Here is a 14,490-nt window from a genome sequence, read left to right as displayed (position 1 = left end):
TATCTGCTGGATGTGTAAACAGGCAACAGGTTGCCCTATCAGCATAAAAGTTTATATTATAGCCATTTCAGCTCATAGGAGCTGAGTGCATAGGTGTTAAATCCAGCTTCCTCCTCACCCTGACAAATAAGTAATAATTACAAAATAATTATGTATAATAAATAATCACTTTAAGATTGTAGGAATTAATTTAATTTGAGTGAAGACAATGATTAGAGTTTGGTCACCTGCAAAGGTCATAGCAGTAACAACTCTGTCAAAGAGAGTGGAGCAATGGACAAGAAATAGACATTTAATTGTCCACCAGGACAAAGATGACCGCCATCGTGTCTGAGTGATGTGACACATTAATTTACAGTCTCTGTCTCATTATTTGAAGATGTGATAGGTGTTCAGAGATAATCCAGGTGACTGATTGGAATGGTCTATCATGAGAAACTGAAGCACGATGATATAATTATTTTCAGACAAGGACAAATCAAGGTTAAGGTGGAGAGTGAGATTGAACATTTAACCTTGAAGCACCATCACCAGATTCAGAACTCAGAGTATCAGCTGTGAAATATTGTCATATCAAAGTCCTACTTAGAGATCCATCTGGTGCAGCATTAAAGAATAAATGGCAAACATGTCACATACCATATGAGATGGAGGACTTGATGAAAAGGGGAAAGCAATGAGGGAATAAAAGCAAATAGGAAAGGAAAAGCAGCACAGGTTGGCCAAAACTCAGCAGGTGGTTTCAAGGGAAACACAAGACTGCCGAGTTTCATATAAAAGCTCATTTTAAAATCATAAAACCATGAGCAAGTCCATCAGGGGAGAAATGATGCCTTTGTCAGTTGGCAGTGTACATATTCTTAATAAAAAGGATCTGATTCTTTGATGCGATATTTATATTCCCTCAGGATGAATGTTCAATTTGCTCTGACTCCGCGATACCACTCAGAAACTGACAGATACATGAAACTTTAACGTGAGATGTGGATTCAGGGAATACTGCTCACATAAAAAAGCAAAGCCCCTCCACTGGTTTTCCTCGTTTGAGCTTTACAGGAAGACTTGTTGTAAATCTGCTCCAGCCGCTCACCTTGTGCCAGGAGCTTCCAACTCAGCTGCTTTCCGTTTCTTCATGAAACTGTTTATCCTGAGGGAAAGTGCATTGTTAATTACTGCTAACGATACAGACATTCGGCGCCGGAGGGCCTTGTTTAATAATGAAAGCACTTTCCTCTCTCCTGGAGGGGATGTGACAAACTACACACTACTGATACACTGGAACAAATTACTGCTTGTTTTCTTTCAGGCCAACAAGGGTCAAAAGATATCACCCATGAGCCCAAAACAAGACTTACAAGAGATAATCATGACTACAATGTGGGTTTTGTCTGTAAATTACATTGGCTGGATTCTCTTCTTTCTGAATGGCATGTGAAAATTCCAAGAAAACAAGTACTCTTCACAACGTTTTTACATCAAAAAAGTGCCACAAATTGTAATTATAATCTCATAATCTCAATCTGTGCCTTCCAAGAGATTACTAAACCACAAAGAGGTGGTTATGATAATCAATAGCTACTTAGTGTAGCCAACTTAAATCAATATTTGGTGTTACCACCCTTTGCCTTTACCAAAGCAAAAATTGTCATTGGTACACTTGCCAAATTTTTCAAGGCACTTGGCAGATAGGTTATTGGGGGACAGACTGGGGACAGATTGCAGGAGTCCTTGTTCTTGTTGTCACATAGAAATTTCTTTAGAACTATGACTCTATGTTTAGGGATGCTGAAGAACTAGGGGACCAGTCAGATGCGTTCCTGATAGTATTGTGTGATGGATCAAATATCTAAAGTGCCTAAAACCCTTGCATAGTACTATAAAATGGGGTGGACAAAATGGAGAGCCTATTCAAGTTAATTTGCAAGCATGCAGGCATTTTTCCTTCAATATGAAGTTATAATTTACATGATCAGTAATCTAAACCACATCTAAATTTGATACATTGATGGCCTGAGGAGAAGGAAGATGAGAGCCATGTCTGTAGCCAGTAATATAGTCTTTCTCTCATCTTACAGTATGAGGGATTGTGGTTGGTAAAAACTAGAAAACTTATATAAAATCATAAAGTGAATGTTGTACCTGAGGCTATGAATACAGGACATAATTCATAGTGTCGCCCTGTTTGAAAAGACTTGCTAAAGCCAAATGTTGATGGCTGTACAAAATAACAATATCTTAACTCTGTATTTGTAGAATGAATAAGAATAAATAGTCCAGCTTTGAATGATTTGGCAAAATCAGAACACTTTGGCAGAGGTCTTTTTGTTTTTAACTAATGTTTTAAATAAGTGAGAAAGACTTAACTGCAGAGGGAGAGGCTCAGGCCACATCCTCCATTCACCTCATTCCCTGTTGAACCCTCTTCTAATGGCTATTTAATTCATAGTACTAACGGATTATCAAAGCCATTTAAATTAGTCATTATTGAGAGGATAGATTGTGAGACAGCCATGGGAGGTGGGTCACGTTAGTCAAAAGGCCTGGAGGAAAGACGAGGAAAGCATGCAAATGAAATATAAAAAGGATGATTTTTCTTCTCTCCCTGTAGATTCCACAGGCCCTACTTATGATTTAATCTGCTATAAAGCTGAGCCCACTGTGGGAAGCCCTCGGGGAGGAGCCTCTACCCTGCACTTTTACCAGAAATAATGTTACAGATTCAAGAGAATCTTAAGAACAAAAAAAAAAAGAGAGACAAAAGAAGATGTGTGTGTTAGAGAACAAAGCTGGAGAGAGAAATGGAGGAGATAGGTGAAGAGCTGGCAGCACAGAAGCCAATAAAATATGGATCTCAAGCATCACATTGAAGTGACATGGTGACCTTGTAGCCAGTGAGTGCCATTTATGAAAAGCTAAGAAAAGCAAATGCAGTTAGGCTGGACTGTATTTATTTAATGCAAGCCTGCATTACCTTTCCTGCGCTCCCTTTCCTTCTCTACATTGTTTGGTTTTGGCATTTTGCAAGGTGGCTGGACTGTATTCAGACTCTGTGAAATCCCTGACACTATGAAAGCAAAACTATTTCCCTGCCTAGTTTTGAAAATACTGACAGTGTGTGCAGTGAGAATTTTGTCATCCAGACTTATTCAGCGTAGGTCTGGAATGTATTAAATAAGGAGTAGTTTGACATACTGCAAAATATAACCAGAGCATTGTGGCTCTGTCCAAAGGTAACAAAATCTGCCCTCCTCTAAACTCACTAATCAACATGCTACATCTTGTTAATTTAATACCACACAAAAACAAAAGTGTAAGAATGACATGTTGTGGTTTTAGGAGGGATTTGAGGGATTATGTACTGGACTGTTTCTTGGCCAGGAGCAAACACTTCCTCCAGTCTTGTCATCAGTCAAGTTGCATCTCCTTCCTCTAATCTTTATGCAAAGCTAAACTAACCAGCCAGCTTCACATTTAACAGAGCTGAGAGTGGTATCAACCTTCTCATCAAATGCTCAACAAGAAATTACCCATCAAACAACAGTAAAATTACAGGTTCGTATACCCTGAGTTTGTGTTTTCACCTTCTTGATTTGCCTAAAACCCAAATACATTCAATTTACAGTGATATTAAACAGAGGAAAATAGCACATCCTCACATTTGAGGAGATGATATTAGTTATTTGGTGCACTGGAGTCAAAGAATATTGTACACACCCTCCATTATCAGGGCTCTGCAACAGAGATTAATGACTCAAATTTGAGGCACCGCTGGAGATGAGAGTGAGATTTATGTATGTTAAACACAATAAAAGCCATGTTTATATGTTGCATTGAATTCCAATATTATTATTACTCTTATGTGCGAGATTAAAGGGTGCTGAGAGATACACTTGTGCGTCCACACATCAGCACTCAGTCACAAATGTCTGACAGAGACCACTTCATCAGGTCATGTCTCCGCTCACCACAGGCCACCAGCTCTCCTCCACCGTGAAAATATCTTCCAAACCATATAAATATTTATGTCCATTAATAGTAAAGAGGCAGCACGAGTGGAGGCATAATGCTCTGTGCTGGTCTTATTTTTCGAAAGAGATGCACTCCAACTGCCACGACGTCTTTGTCGCCATGACAACAGAGTTCAGCAAGCAAGCCAAGCAGGACTTGGCCCCGTCAGTCTGCTCAGACAAAAGTAGCATGATTCTCATAGAGAGGGGAAACAATGTGCACAATAAGTGTGCTCCAGCAGCAATATGCATGTTAATGTTAACTTGCAGCTACTTAAACATCACAAGGACACAAGTTTTTGAAGCAGAGAGACACACTTCAGTGTTGCCTCTGAGAATAGGCTACATCGCAGATGTCAAGATGTGGATATGGACGTGATTAGATGATCTCAGGCCATTTCTAGACATTGTTCCCAAAGAGCAAGAGCCACACAGAATACTTTGACCATATAAAGATGTGGATGCTTATGAGGAAAGCAGATGTGAGGAATTACAAGCTATCACATTCACATTCCACAGACCAATGTGCGCCTGAGTCCAAGTCCAAAACATTGTCTTAACAAGGAGCCAGAGATTTATTGTCCTCCTGCTGTCAGATGTTAGCTGATGGGGAAATTTAGAAAGAATTATTATACATATGAACACACTCACTCATATAAACAAACAAATAATTTCACCCTTACCTCACTTTTCTCCATCTCTTACATGCTGTTCTTGGTGTTCTGGGCTTTAGCCTGTCAGAACACTGAAGTGTGGTGAACACAGACATGATTTCTCTTTGCATTGGGAATAGCAACGGGTCTGGGATAGAAGATGGATGGAGGATGAATGGGGGGTGGGGGGGTGGGGTCTTTCCAGCTACAGCTGGTGGATGAGAAACAAATGAAAGACAGGAAGCACAGATAAAGCTGAGGCGTGTGTCAGAAAACAGAGGTGAAGTGTTATTAAAGTGTGTGTTGAACACAGCAACTCCATGAGGGATTAGAAGGCCGAGCAGCAGGAGCGATTTGCTCCAGAGTGAGCAGCTTACTGACTTTGTGCTTTCAAGGTAACGCAGCTTTCACTTCCAGACTCAGCATGCATGCACACGCTGCTGGCTCAGAGTGCCTCCTGCAAGATTAACAAGGAAGTTTTCTCATTGTGTGAAGAAAAGGCATAATATCTTCCACCAGAGGATGGAGCTGGAAAAGTTGAAGAGTTTTTTTTCCTGATGAAAAAAGTTTGCGAGGTGAGGGTTTACATCATACAGTTAGTCATTTTCCCCAAGATGAGAGGGTTCCTCTGTAATGACAAGAGTGTGTCCCTCAAGCTGTCGTCAGAGACTTTCACTTTCCAGCCGAGAGATGACCTTGTGAGTGAAGGAGGGACAAAGCAAGTTTATTTGTGTTGCACCTTTCAAACACAGAGGCAATTCAAAAGAAGATGAGACATGAGACAAAGAAGTTCATTATGATTACATTTAAAAACACAGACAGGGAAGTAAAGTCAATTCAAGTAGAACGAAATGAAATCAGAAAAGAAATCAAGCAAAAGCTTGTAAATGTTAGCAGTAATAAGCTGTCTCAAATTTAATTAACTAAATAAAAGTGCAGTACAGAAATTTAATCAATTGCAGGGAGAGAAAAACAAGATAGTGTTTTCATGTGGATTTGAAAGTGGTCAAATTTGGGGCTCATTTAATATTGTTAGAAAATACTGTGGCCTCTATTTGTGTACAAGCTACAGCTTAACCATGTTTCAAACCACTGGTTCAAAGTTGAGACTCAATTAGCTGAAGGACTCCTGGAGATCTAAGTGACCTACTTGGTTTATACTCTTCAAGCATATTAAAAATGTACTTGGGCCCTCAACTAGTGGAATGATTTATAAAATAGCCTCAGCTCTTTAAAATCTGTTCCATGAACCACATGGAGGCCAGTGTAAAGATTTAGAGGATAAGTTTATTTCTGATTTTATTTTCATAGTTAGGGCTATTTTTCCCATCAATAATAGTGAGACTATGCTCACCAGGTTAACTACTGAAATCAAAGGATGTAACAACATTGTTCAAATAAAGTCAAAATTGGAAAGAAATGAGAACTTCAAAAATGATATTAACATGTGTGTACAAACAGTTTAGTTTAGGTGCATTCACTTTCATTTCTACTCAAATAAACTGTTATCAACTTTAACATCTGACGTTTGATCATATTTCTCACTATCAGACTCATTTTGCTTTTAATAACTTTATTGATTTAGGAAAGCCAAGCTTTCTTCTGCACTTCACACCTTGTACCAGTCTGATCTGCTGGTGACGAGAGCAGATCAAGGGTTGAGGGCCTTGCTCAGTGGTGATAGTGTTCGAGGGGCAAGCAGCTTTTTAATTTTGCACACTTAAATTTATTCTACCCATCTGGGGATCAAGCTGTGAACCTTTCAGTCAAAAGCCCATGTCTGGAGTAAAGTACTACTATAGTACAGTACTACTATAGCCAATAGAAATGATTAAAAAAAAAAAAAACTGTATTCTCAGTTCGGGTCACTTGTTATAACTGTGGTAACAGCATCCTGAATGTGCTACAAATGTCTTGCAAACTGTCTGTGTTGAATCCTGCTGGACAATTTATTCACAGCCAGTGTCCACTGGAAAACTTGCCTGCCATTTAACACTGCTTTGTACTGTCTACTGACTAGAGGTGATGTTATTTGTTCAGACTGCAACCCCCAACATGCTCCATTCTGGTGTGTGAGAGGGAACAGGACAGTGAGACCCCATGTAGAGAGAAAATAGACGAGGGTGTGGATGAAGACCAGCCTGCCTGCAGTGACAGCAGGACATTCCCATACACACACACAAACACATACCCCAACCCTCTGTGTCCCAGTGATACCAAACCCCTGGGAGCAGGAGAGAAGGGTGGAGGGTCGCAGGGTGAGTTTTTTGGGGGGCTGGTTGGAGGGAGGTCTCAGCCGTGCCTGAGGACAGTGAGACAGCAAAATCCAGGACATGAACCCACACACACACATATAAATACACACACACATGCCACTCACTATTATTAATACAGGTCGTCAATTAGGCCTGACCTAGAAAGCCTGTCTACACGAAGGCTAAGCAACAAACAGAAACAGACGGGCGCAAAACACTCCAAATCCCTTCAAGCTCACTGTCTGAAAGCCTGGATTAACTCACACACATATAAACACAAACATTTATTAGACAAAATACATGCAGACAGAAAATGCCACTTTAAAAAAATCTCTTCAACCCCAAGACTGATTTACAGATGCAGTAACGTGCAGTGAGGCACATAAAAACTGCATGGACAAAAAACAGATACGGGAGGAGCGCCAACACTGAAATTAAGAAACTAATTTAAAGCCTTCGAAATGGCTCTCTGTGCAGTTGTCAGCAGATGAGACAATTAGTTCCAGCATGTCTGTAACTTGTTTCTGTCACTGTGCAGGTACAACACAATGCGAGAGAGCTGGCAAACCATGTAAACGACACCAACCTGCAGTGGGCGATATGGATACCTTCACCTTTTTGTGCTCAGTGTTTTTCTTTCCTTCATCTGGAGTGCAGAGAGCAACTGTCAGAGTCTTAGGGGCCATGTTGAGTGAATTAGCAGAGGAGGAGGAGGGGGCGGCAGCTGAGGCAGAAGGATGTTCTGAAGGTGAAGAGGGTGGAAGTTGTCCTCCCGTGCCAGGCAAGTACTCTCAGTTAGCGGGCAAGGACGTGCCAGGGGCAAAGCAGCCACATTTGGCTCTGTTCCCCCGCACTGAAACCCTTTGCTTTCATTCATGGTTTCGTCTTAAGAGCTTTTTCCTCCTCCATTGTTACACAAGGCCTATCTAAAGGGTTTATGCCTCTGACTTGTGCTAAGCACGCAGGGTGACAGAGCCAGAGCTCATCACAAATCCTAAAACCCTCTCCAAATGCCTTTTCTCCTTCCTCACTGCTCTCTGTCTATATTATTGTTTTTCACCCCCCCCTACTCCACTCCTTCTGTGTCCCCTCCCTTACCCTGCCTCCCTCCCTCCTCACTCTCTGCTCTCTTCATTTCTTAATGCCTCTATCTCCCCTCCACTCTCACTGTGACAGTGGAGTGCAGGCGTGCTCTAATCTAAGCCAGATGAGCTAGAAAAACACAGGCTTCCTCTGCCGGTTGCTTTCCCCATTAACCAAGAGGCCCATCATTTCTCTCTCCAATCACAGGGCAGACTTCTGAGGTTTACCAGTGCGTCTGCATATGCACTAAAGCAGACGAGCCAGTAAAACTTCTCCATGAGTGATTTATAATGACACTCGATGGCTTTGCTGCTGCCATTTTCTATCTCCTCGCCACAGACTATTGGGCAGTGGCTCAGAGCCAGACTCATGGCACCTGTTGAGAATACTGCAGTGTCAGAACCGGTTTACATAATTTTCTCTTCTTAACTGATGGATCTGAAATTCAGACATATTCAGGATCCTGAAGGTACTTTTTACAGAACATATGGGTGCAGTGTTGCATGTAAATGTGGCTCCTGATCAGACCAGACTGAGTGTCCAGTCGCCATCGGGGTTGAGCTGAGGCTCCATCCTCTCTGTCATGGTGAGTTTGGGCTGAAGCTTTCATTTAGGACTGGCTGACTCTCACTCACTGCTGAGGCAGAAGGACATCACGTCCCCCTAGGGACACTTGCTGTCCCACCCTGTCACTTTCATTCTTGTATCCACAGGCCATGAAGCACATGGCATACAAGTCCAGACTGCAGTGAAGCAGAGCAGGGAAAGAAGAGGGAAAGAATAGGGAAAAAAGACAAACTGGACAGTAGGCAGAAGGCAGGAGAAGGAAGTCTGAATATATATTCTTTAAATGACAGAGTTTTTGACTCAACAGTTGTCTGAGTTAAAAGGATAGTTTTAAGGAAGACATTTTTACAGATAGGCAGTTGAGATGATTGCTACCGCTGACATGCCTGTACAAATACTGTTTGAAGCTACCACCAACAAACAGTTAGCTTAGCATAAAGACTGGAAACAGGTAGTGACAGTTAGCCTGAAGTCAACCTACTAGCACCTCCAAAACTCACTAAGTTACAATTTATATCTTGTCTACTTAATCTGTACAAAACCAAACATGTGATTTTAAGCAGGATTATGTTTCTTGGCCAAGAGCAGTGACTTCCTCCAGTCTGGCTAGCTGTTTCCCTCTGTTTCCAGTCTTTATGCCAAGCTAAATTAACTGGTTGCTGACACTAGCTTCATATTTACAGATGTGAGAGTAGTATCAACCTACTTGTCTAACCCGTGGCAAGAAAGCAAATAAGCGCATTTTCCAAAATGTCAAAATTTCTTAACATCACGGCAAAACATGTTTAGCAAACATAGATAGCTCTGGACGTGAAACACATTTTGAGGGTCATTGTGGGGTGCCAAGGGCTCATCAGAGAAAATAATGTTGCTGACAAATCAGAGACCTGATTCTTCACCTGATACTGTGTCAACAGTTTTCATCAGTTGCTGGGTTGGGTGTGAGAAACCCTGTGGCAGACGATGATCTAACATCAAAGAAGGCAAGAGGTGAAAAGGAGGTTGTAACATCCACAATCATGTGCTCCTCAGTGGTGTCATGCGCTGCCTGCCAAATCAAGCTTTTTTCAATATTCCTCCTTGTATTTGGATAACCATGACCTGGATGACTGAGAATCTTCACTGACATCTTACTGAGCATTGTGGGATGAAAACCCTCAGAATGGTATGAGGATATGAAAGCAGAACTGAAGAAACCTTACGCTCTCTAACACTCCTTTTTCTGCCTCCCTCCGTGTGTTACCCCCCCTTCATCCTCCCACCTTCAGCTCACAGCAGAGGGTACAATAAGTGAAGAAAGTGAGATTTCAATCAGCAGCAAGATTTAGGAAGTGAGAAACAATTAATCATTTTCCAAGCTCCCCCCTGTGACTACTCATCTCTTACAGGGCACATCTAAGATGCTATGGCAATAACACCAAGAGGAAAGTGTGGTGCGGCAGGAAAACAGGCTCAGAATTGCACAATAACACACTCAATAGCGAGCCCCACATGAATCAAAATGACAAAGCCAATCTAGCAACAAATTCTCTCTTGCTGGCTGTAAACTGCTTGAATACAGGAGCACAGGCTGGGGAAATTGTGAGTTAAATTTAAAAAGTAAAATTCAGTTAGGTGTACACCTCTTATTCCCTGAGGTGGAGTTAATCACATCCTGGTTTATGGGACTAGCATTCTTCCAGTGATACAAGCTTTCTCTTTTTGTGAGTGCACATGTGCGTCATATAAAGGCCTGTCAGCAGAGACGGGGAAGGTCAGTAAAAGTCGAATGAGTTCACTTATCCCTGCAGCTGCCTGTTGAGTATAAAACTAACCAGAACCACAAGCTAACCTCAAGAGGGTACAGTATACTCTATATATACTGCTCACTTTCCCTGTTTAATTCTGCTGCCTCTATAAGAACTATCATAACCATGAATGCAGCAACTCATCAGTATGTGAACAATAAGGTCATTTCTTCTGTGGTGTTTCATTTTTTCTGACCAAGGCAAAACTTCAACATCCAAAGCAGACAATTTCAAAGTCAGACACTGTGGGCCCTCAAAAAAAACACTGAGACGACTTTGGGAAAAACATGAAGTAACATGAAGTATAATGTTGCCATGGAGCCAGTTCGTTAGCTGTGGATTACAATTTAGCCTAGTTTTTTTTTAGTTTGTTTACATACTTAGCAAATTGGCACTATTAAAACCAAGCCGAATTTTGCTATTAGCAGTTCCTGTTTGCAACGCACCGACTGACATACAGATAATTATCACTGGTTAACTTTCATACTGCAGAAAATTAAAAAATGTGATGATTCTCCAGCAAGTTCTTGAGTTCTAAGGGGTGTCTTTTTTGTATGATTTCTAAGTAGATTTATACAGATTTATGCGTGACACACATCAGAGATGTGATATCCTTGGGAAGTGTAAGTCACACTGAATCCAAAAATATGTGTATTACATCTGTGTGTTCAGATGACTGTTATGACTCTGAGATGAAGTACAAATTGTAACGCAAACTGCAGCTAGATGTCTCTCCCTTTGTGCCCCCCTTCATCTCTCCTGCCTCACATTATGAAAACCTCTGGTCCAAAGAATACAGGAGTCTCTGTGCACAGTGAAAACTAACTGGGAAATACATAATGTATGTAAGTGGTGAGATGGAAACCTAAAGAATAGGAAAAGCAGGGATGAATAGAGACTGGGTTAAGCTTCTTTCTCAAGCCAGTGCCCAGGTGCACATGTCCCACCCCTCAGGCTGTGAGAGTCTCCGTGCTGGGGAGACCTTTAATAGCCTTGAGATGGAAGCACACGATCCCCGATAGTCCATAAAAGACAGTGTTCCGCTGTCCTGTTCCCCCCTGTCTGTCTGGTATGGCCTCATAAAAAACTTAACTGGTCTCACATGACCCCCTCTGTCCACTGTTGCAGTGATTGGCTGAACCTTCAGAAGCAATAGGTGTGACTGGGCAGCTTTAGATTTAAGGGCAGAGTGGTTCACTGCTTCACAGATGAGCTCATCCTAGTCCCTCTGTCTGGTCCTTCTGTGGTGGGAATCATCAGCTGGGCCTGAGGTTTGGAAGACAAAGGTTGTGTTACCAAAAATCAGTGTGTCCAAAAAAAATGTAGTGCATTGTCAAGATCCTGAGGCTACAGAGTCTGCTGCAGTACAGTCTGGACAGAAGCTGTGACATGTGGGGACCTTTTTCCACGATGTTTGCTTGTGGTTTGGAGATTTTGTTTTTCCTCAGCTGGGGGAGGTTGGGTGTTTTGACCAGAATGCAAACGCAGCACCCAGGGATCCCCCCTTCATCTGACCTCTGCCGACCTCTTCCTTTTTGTCACGACGCCAAGGCCGCAGCCACTCAACTATCATGGCTAAGGAAGTGTGTGGCCTAGGGGAGATCATTAGTACTGGTCTGAGTTTTTTTTGTACTGAAACAGGATCACCTACACACACAGACACACTTCTACTTAATGGGAGCCACTTCAGTCTGGCTGCAAACACCTCCAGCCCCCCTTCCTGCTGATCCACAGTCACAGTCTAAACTATTTCCTTAAGAACCTCTTTGCCTCCTCCCCTGATTCTCCCTCCCTATCTCCTTCTCACAAATACACAATCTTTTTACTTACACACCCACAGGCACTCCAACACATTTGTTTCTGTTTCTGCATCTGGCCAATGTTTTACTCTTATATCTTTGTCTTTAAGTGCTCTTATGCCAAAAAAGTAATTAGGTCACAGTTTATATGAACAAAAGTACTTGCACAATAGTTGCATCTCCTGCTTTCATTCTTATGAAAAGGATATGTACATGAATGTCCTCAAACTGGCTGGATTAAGAGTTTCTTTCTGGGGTCAACAGAGCTGAAAGCCTCAGATGTTCTCCCCATGAACTCATCCTTAAGCTTATTGAGCTAAAACATCTGGGCCCCCTACTTTCTGCACAGCTTTCTACTGAGCCCAGAGATGGATCCTTCAGGATTTGGGCCATTAGGCAACACACACACACACACACACACACACACACACACACACACACACACACACACATACACACACACACACACACACACACACACACACACAACACACACTTAAAGATACACACATTGGAGTACTCTGTTGAGTGACAACACCTGAGAGGCTGTGGTGTACTACTTATAGGCGAAAAAACCAACAGCAGTGCCCCGTTTGTCATTCCTCCTGTTAATGTGGCACAGCTGTCTGCCTGTCACGTGGTGCCACCCCTACCCATATCCCAAGGTGCTTTGAGTGAGTGTGTGCATGTCTGTCTTGGCGGGCTGCTCCTCCTGCTTAAAGCCCCTCAGGAAGAAGAGAGGCAGGAGGGCTGTGAGAAGCACGTGATGTTAAAGGTACGACTCCTTGACTGTGATCATTACAGAGTTTTGCGTGGAAAAGGCCAGATCTCCCGCTGTCTTAGTCCAGTGTAAACATAGTTCCCTCTGTGAGGAAGGGACAGACAGAGAGGAAGAAAGTGAGAAAAAGAGAAAAAATATGAGACGAGGAGGGGACTGAGAGAAAGGGACGGCACAGACAGCCACAGCAGGGGGCATGCTGTTCTCCGTATTAGACTGTCAATGAATCTCATTAACATGGCTTCTCTAATCAGCATCCGAGAATATTCCACTGAAGGCCATCCGCTCTGCTCCCCACCTCCTTCCTCTCATTTTGATTACACTGATGCATAAATTTACCATTACTTTTTTCTTCTCTTTTTTTTATTAAAGGGGTCTAAATTAACCTCCTCAAGAAACCGTCTTTTGTTCTCTGCTTCCATTATGTCCAGCGGCCCATCTTCGCATGTGTAACACAGCAGGCTGCCATGTTTAGGATATTCACTCTGCCCTCATCACATCAGGAGAGGCTTGTTTTCCACCATTTCAGCTCCACTCAGTAAGCAGTGGAAAAAAATGGACACTCACGCTGAAAGCCTGTCTTTTCCAAATGACAACTTACTAGATAAATTCAGCCAAATTACTTGCAAACGCTGCTTAGGGTGACATAAAAAATTTGGGGTTGCTTGAACATGGAAACGGTAATTTCTGAGACTGTGACAAAAGCCTTCTTGCTTTTATCTTTTCAGATTTGTTGACAGCAGTATGTGTGTGTGAAAAGCAAAAGGATGGCAGAACGTTTGTCATGCAGGTTTTACTGCTAAAACTTGAGGATGAACTATCTGGGACAAAGAGGTGTCACTGGTCTGGCGTCCGTATTTGTCAGATGACAGGGCCCCTACAGGAAGCTGGCTGGTTGTTAAACAGGAAGGTCTGACCCCATGAAATGACGTTTCTTCTTTTTACATGCCTTTTGCTTTTCCTTAATGAGAGCAGCTGGTATCCAGCACAAACAAACTCCCATTATTGTCCAGAGACATCAAAACAGTAATATTTGGTTCCTTAGTCCTTAGAGAGATTTTGCATGGCATGAGATGAAACAGAAGAGATTAGAGGTTGGAAGCGAAGAGTCATGCCAGAAACATTCCCAACACCACACATGCTCATTCTTAAATCATGATCATGTTCTGCCAATATTGGAAAATCTGAATTCCAAAAGCTGTACAGCATCAAATGGGAACAGCACAGCCTCGTCTATCTTTCTAACATCTGACAGAGTGAGTAATGGGAGCTACTGAAGCTTCACTCCCCCAAAACCCCAAACCTAAACACCCTCATAGACTCCGAGTCGCTCCCTTCTTGTCGTCTGAAGCAGCCTCGACTTTACATGCAACAGTTTTGACACACATCTTTAGGTCCAGACTGATTTACTATCCGTCCTCGAAGCGCTCTCCCTTTTCTCGACACTCTCCAGCGGCTCGAGGCAGCTTTCCCATAGTCCCGTGTGCTCTCAGGGTGTGTTCCTGGCACTGAATGTGCAGATAGGATAAATAAATCACATACAGGCTCTCTGGAGAGCACA

The sequence above is a fragment of the Lates calcarifer genome, linkage group LG10 (genome assembly GCF_001640805.2).
Source record: "Lates calcarifer isolate ASB-BC8 linkage group LG10, TLL_Latcal_v3, whole genome shotgun sequence".
NCBI classification, from domain to species: domain Eukaryota; kingdom Metazoa; phylum Chordata; class Actinopteri; family Centropomidae; genus Lates; species Lates calcarifer.
This window is presented reverse-complemented; position numbering follows the sequence as displayed.